The sequence below is a fragment of the Ascaphus truei genome, chromosome 6 (genome assembly GCF_040206685.1).
Source record: "Ascaphus truei isolate aAscTru1 chromosome 6, aAscTru1.hap1, whole genome shotgun sequence".
Classification (NCBI taxonomy): domain Eukaryota; kingdom Metazoa; phylum Chordata; class Amphibia; order Anura; family Ascaphidae; genus Ascaphus; species Ascaphus truei.
Genome location: NC_134488.1, coordinates 23068148 through 23075223, shown reverse-complemented (window position 1 = coordinate 23075223; position 7076 = coordinate 23068148).

Genomic DNA, 7076 nt, shown 5'->3' with positions numbered 1-7076 from the left:
TTAGGTATTGTGAGAGAAGCACTGTTAGTTGCAGGGCTGTGTGCAGTTTGCTGTATAAAGCTTGCTGCCCTGTCTGGCAGAGTGAAGCTGCTGTTTGTCCTGGGGTGCAGAGACTATTCTGTATAGCATAAAGTCTTTGAGTAGTAGCTGCTGTGTGATTCCTTTGTGTAGTATTAGCAAAGTAAGGCTGCTCACTGTCTTTGCATAAAGCTGTGGTAGTTTGCTGTGTAGAGGCTTGTGGCTCTGTGTAGCAACGTGCTTGTGCAATGTGGTGAGAGACTGCTGTTTATTTATTTGCTACGTAAGCTGCTCGCTTGTATCTTTAGCATAAAGGCTGTGGGTAGCAGCTCCTCTGTGTGTATTTCCCAAGGCACACGGTCCTCTTTTTACTATTCTGAAGCCAGGGCACGTTGGTATGAATGGCTCCCGATAGCATTAACACAGTTCCCTTTTAAATCACTCCAAGTCCTGTAATATTTCCTCCACTTTATTGGGAAAAGGTAGCAGGGTACAGATGCTTGTGGATGGTGTGTATTGGTGATTATTAGTTAGGAACCGGTAAAAAGAGATGGCCTCACCAAGGGTTATAAACAGAGAAAGGTTCTTTACTCACTGTCTCCAGGGTTGAAAAGGAAGTGAGGTGCGGTGTGGGCAAAGGAAAAGTCTAGGGGCAGACCATGTCTGAACAAACAGGAGGGGGGGCAGACTAGCCCATTCTGGTGAGGATCTCAGAGACTGCTGTAGCAGCTCACTGATGTCATGCTCGCAGGCAAGGAGTGCAACATTGTTGCAAGCCACGCAGGCACAGTATGTGTCTGCAGACTCCATGCAGCTGGGAATAAAATCTGACAGGCAGAAACTGCAAAGGAGAGAGGGGGGTGAGTCAGAAATGTGGCTCTTGTTCCATAACACCCTTTACCTATGAGTCATACAGTACATGAGCTCCCACAACTGAAAGGCTATGCATCACATCAGAAAGATAAACTATGAGATATATCAGATCCATAAATAATTTTTATGTTGATCTAATACAAACCTTTATTTTCTCAAACATGGATAACGTTCTGTTATTGTGCATTTTCAGGGTAATATGTATGAAGAAGACACAATTTGCTTCGTAACACTGTGCAAACATTTTCTGTTACATCACCTTGCACCAGTAGCACATGTATGAAACTCATCAGTTTTTCACCTGACACTGATCTTTTGAGCATATAGATTAATGACCCCCACTTAGATTGTAAGCTCTTTGGGGCAGGCACTCCTTTTCCTGCTGTTTTATGTCGGAAGCGCTTATTCCCATTATGTGTTATAATATTATGCCAGATGTATTACTGCTATAAAGCGCTATGTACCTGGATGGCGCTATATAAAGATATACATACATACCTCGGACCAGGTGGATTTAAATGGCGGAGTAAGAAAGGGAAACTGTACCATTTATAGGTGCAAACTTTCATACATCCCATTATAATTTGGCACCAAGAAACCTACTCCAATAACCCTTCCCTATCACTCATTAATGCAAGCAAAGCAAATGTAATATAAAGTACAGGTAGTCCTCGCTATCCAACGTTTCACTGTACAACGAATAGCATATCCAACGCTTTACAATGCATCCGATGGGCCATTTTTTGACACCGGAATGCGTTACCCAACGCTCACCGCCACTGATTAACACGGGACTCACTTTACAGCGGTGTCACTATCCAACGCTACTTCCAGAACGGATTCCGTTGGATAACCGAGGACCGCCTGTACCTTCAATGCAAATGGGTGAAGTGTGTAACTGTGTTCCTTGGGTGTTCATCAAAGATTTGAGTGATCAACAAGTTGTGGTACTGTTTGAACACTCATCTCACCGCATTCATTAACTCGTAGGCTGTCCTAATGACGTTCCCTGAATGTCACAGGGCCGACATGTAAGGCCAGGTCCCCACTGGCTACTGCAGCGCTCGCTATGGCAGGCGCTGCGAGGACAAAAGCCGCCTCAATGGGGCCGGGCCCGCTGCGAGGGGGGGGGGGGGCCGCCGCACTGCGCAATCAGTTTTTCAGACTCACATTCAAATTGTGATAAGACCTAGCGACGGCACGCTAGGCCACGCCCCATGGCGGTTCAGCCAATGAGGGCGAACCTGCGGGTGACGTCATGGCCCGCCCCCCCCGTCTTTCCCCCTGCAGCTCACTGCAGACCGGGGGACTCGGCAGCACACGCCGCCAGCCTCGCAGGCGCGCGTGCAGCGCAGGCAGCGTGGCCGCAGCCTAAGTCGTGTGTCCTGGGAGAAAATATTTTCAATTGGAACCCTGGTTTTCTTATCAGTGATTCTTGTTGTCTAGCCTCGGCAGTGTGGCTAATGATGACATCATAGTTACAGTCACTATATTCTAAAGCAGGCGTGGGCAACTACAGTCGCCAAGTGCCACCACATGGTCAGGCTTTCACTATATCCCTGCTTCAGCACAGGTGGCTCAATCAGTGGCTCAGTCGAAGCTCTTCAGGTGGCTCTTCAGTCGAGGACAGAGCCACTGATTGAGCCACCTGTGCTGAAGCAGGAATATCCTGAAAACCTGACCTGTTGGTGACCCTTGACGACTGGAGTTGCACACCCCTGCTCTAAAGAGAACAACAGGAAGGTATTAAATGGGTAACTAACAAGTTCACACAACTATTTATAACACAAAATAGATTAAGTAAAACATCTAAAAACCCTGTACAAGTTTTTTTTATTTTTGAAGGCTTTAAATCACCTAATATTACCACAAACTACTATAAACTTGGTCCTAACTTGGACCTTTAAAATAAAACATTAGGGACATATCAGTGTGACGTAAACACCATCATTTTCATCAACTGCTCACGCCCCCCCCTACTTTGGAGCTGCGTCAAATGAACCTGTAGGGTCATGTGACATCACGGCATCATTGACGCACGTGACGTTATGTCACATGACCCCGCGTTATCATTTGACGCCGCGTTGCCATAGCGACGCCGCATCACACAGTCGCCTGAATCACGTAAGTTGAGAGTTGCAGAGGCCTCACGCGATCCCCCGGCATTTAATTTAAATGCCTCGGGGAAGAGCGCAGGTCCCACAGCAACCACTGTGCCCCCCCAGAAAAATCTCCCATGCCTGTTGCATAAACATAAGCAGTGCTTTTTTTTCCAGAAAAAAAGGTGAGGGAACTCTGCCCACAGGATGGACCGGGAGGGCAAATTATTCCTGGACATGCGCAATAATATAATCACGTTTATTCACATTCCAAAATCATTTAGAATCTATGTTATTATTTTTTGGAAATAATAATGATTACATTGGTAATTGTTTTATAAAACATATAACAATTATTTATTTTAGATGCTCATGAATGCTATAACATTGGTGTTTTCTGTCTGGCGGGCGAGATAATATTGGACTGTGGGTTCCTCCCTTTGGGGGGACTTTTTGATCACTCACCTTTAGCGGTGGTCTTACAGCTGTTGGGAGAGGACTGAGCTATCATTGATTGCTTGAATCAGCTGGATCCCGAGTAAGTACCCTGCTACCCCACACCCACTGCTGATTTGAATGTTACTTCTTGCAAGTGAGCGTTTGTCTGTGGTTGTTCCTTAAAGTATGTCACTGTTTTACAGTATTACTGTATGCTATGGAGCATGCACTTCTCTTTTTTGTGGTTTTAGAGATTTGTTGTTGATCTGGTACATCACCTGAGATGCTGAGATGCTGCCCCCGACTCCAAATCACCTGGATTATTTCCCACAGATCTCTCTGGAATCTACTCCATTGAAAATGTATGGACTGATTTCATATATTGACTCTTTTTCACTATATACTTTTGATATACTTATACTAATATTTTTCTTTCTTTAGGAATATTAGTTATACTTGGATGTTTTCCCCGCTATCACAATATATATATATATACACATACACACACACAATAAGGTTTAAGTGTCTACATCAGGGGAGCGCAAACTTTTTGTGCTGCGCCCCCCTGTCTCTCTGCCCCCGGCTCTCGTGCCCCCCTGCCTTCCTTCAGCCGCGTCAGATGACGCTGCGTGGGCGTGTGACGTCAGGTCACATGGTGCCGCGGCGTCTATTGACGCCGCGTTGCCATGGCGACGCAACACAGACGGCTGAATCCCGGTAAGTAAATAATTGCAGGGGCCTCACGCGATCCCCTGGCATTTAATTTAAATGCCTAGGGGAAGAGCGCGGGGCCTCTGCAACTGCCCGCGCCCCCCCAGCACAATCTCCCGCCCCCCCTGGGGGTCGCGCCCCCCACTTTGCGCACCGCTGGTCTACATCATTTTTAGTTTTTTATATATGTGTGTGGAGGGGGAGAGGGGGAGAAATATTCAATTAATTCATCAAAGCAAAAATCATCAGCGACGTTTCAGACTGCACAAGGTCTTTTCGCAAGCTTGACATGCATTCATTACATATTTTCTATTTTTTTCTAATCTGGAGTGCTATGGACTACTTTTTTCATATATATTATTGCCCGATTCAGTTTTGGTATACACGGATCGTCCAACCAACTCCCAAATCTACTGAAGCTATGTTTGCTATATTTTCTGCTTTCTTTTCTATAGGAAGTGCCTTAGTTCTTTTTCTTTACTGTGTGTTATATATATATATATATATATAAAGCAGAAAATAGCCGTGTTAGTCCAGTTGCGATAGTACAGAATAAATGAGTTCTTCAGTATTCGGTGATACCTTTTTTATTGGACTAACAATTTATGTCATAGGACAAGCTTTCGAGAGTTATCCTCTCTTCTTCAGGTCAAGCAATACTGATATACAAAGGAATCTATGGCTAAAACAGTTTTTCATCTCTCCACACTGTTTTAGCCATAGATTCCTTTGTATATCAGTATTGCTTGACCTGAAGAAGAGAGGATAACTCTCGAAAGCTTGTCCTATGAAATAAATTGTTAGTCCAATATAAAAGGTATCACGAATACTGAAGAACTCATTTATTCTGCACTATATATATATATATATATATATATCTCTTCCAAGAAGATAAACAATGTGTAGCAGGGTTACTAGATGAGAACCTGTGGTGCTGAAAGCTTTCTCCAGCTGAGCAGCTGATAAATGGGAATCCCAGAGCCCATAGTGTCATCCCTCTGTCCGCTGTCACAGCTCAGTGTGTGGATTTAGTGACCTGGGGGCCTCGGTATGTTCCGGCACCAGGCCCATAGAGACTAACTGCCTCTGTAGCTGACACCCATCCATCTTCTTTGAATAAGCTTCAAAACATGAGTTTTGCTAATCTGGCATGGAAAGTAGATTAGAACAGAGAAGGGTTCAAGCAATAATTCTATACTAGTATACTCTGAAATATATTTATATATTTTATATATATATATATATATATATATATATATATATATATAATGATAATATAAAGTGTTGTGCACTAATGAAATACAAACTACAATTTTAAGGATTAATGTGACCCAGTACTAAAAATTATAGTGACAAACGTGATAAAACGTGGCTTCAAACAGATTATTTCTTATACATTATGTGTGACTTTCATAAAAGCATGAAAAAAATGCACGGACTCTGCTGCTCTAACCCGGAAAAGGAACTGTTTCTCCTGTTCTTCCAAATGACGATATTCCCCAACATAGGGAGAACTACTCAATCAGCCATTGAATGAGCCACCTGTGCTGAAGCAGGGATATCCTTTAAACCTGACCTGTTGGTGACCCTGGAGGACAACAGTTGGCCACTACTGCCCTACTATATTTGGGAACGTATTACACTATCTTGTGTCCACATTTCTTTTCATTTAATTGCCAATCCACGCCTCTGCTCTGAAGAACACTCTGAAATATGTCCAGGCTACATAAAGACTCCCTGCAATAATATACGCGGTGGTTTACCTGTCTGACATGAATTGATATTGTGGATAATTGTTTGATAGCTTTAAAAGAAAGTTATCACGAACATATCAATTATAGTTCAATTATAGTTAAAATGGCCAACATACCCTATGTCCAGAATAACATTGTGTTAATGTATTAATTATATTGTGTGATTTAATGATAAGATCTAGGGAGATTGTGTTATAGGTAGAGAGGGGCGAACTCTGAACTCCGTCTTCGGCTTGGGAATCAGATTCCCTATTATATCCAAAATCGAGAGAGAGACTTGCTATTTATTAGTATTTCCAGTTATATGTATATACCCTCAAACAAATTGGAAAAAGGATCACACCTGAGGTGCCCTGGGAGATATGCTCATTGTTATGAAAAGTATATTTAAATGAGTGCCATGCCACACTTCCTAAAAGGATTTCCATACCAACTACATAGAGTTAATTAGCCAAAGGCACCGTAATGACTGGTATAGTCATGATCGAGTCGAACAACTGTGGGCAGCACACCCCTTTCATCATAAATTTATACAACTTCTACAATGGGGTGCTGCCGCCCAATCCACGGGTCTGTGGATAATCAAGTTAAATGTACAGTAAATTTACATACAGTAGAACTGTAATTCCTAAATTACCCGCATATGTGTTCCATAGAACAAGGGTGCACAAACTTTTCAGTCTGCGCCCACCTGCCTGCTCTACCCCCCTGCTCGCGCCTCCCTCCTTACCTTGTCTTCAGCATCAAACGACGTTACAGTGTCACGTGACGTCATGTTGCTATGGCAATGTGACCCTGCTTCGTCAGTTGACACCGCGTTGCCATGATTCTTGCCTTTATATATATATATATATATATATATATATATATATATATATATATATATATATACTAGCTGAGAGCCCCGGCGTTGCCCGGGATGTTTGTGGTGTGGAGGTGGCATTTGGGTGGCTGGGTGAGGAGTTGTCCACGCGGCCCATGGCGGTGTGCGGTGGTACTGCTGCTGTGGCTGTACTGATGGTGATTGTATCGGGTGCTGATTTGGGAGGGTTTGGTGTTGATGTGGGGATGCTGATGTGGGGATGCAGATGTGGGGGTGCTGATGTGGGTGTGGCGATGGGGGAGATGCGAAGGTGCTGATGTGTGGGTGCTGATGGGGGCTGGGAATGGCGGGGGGCCGAGA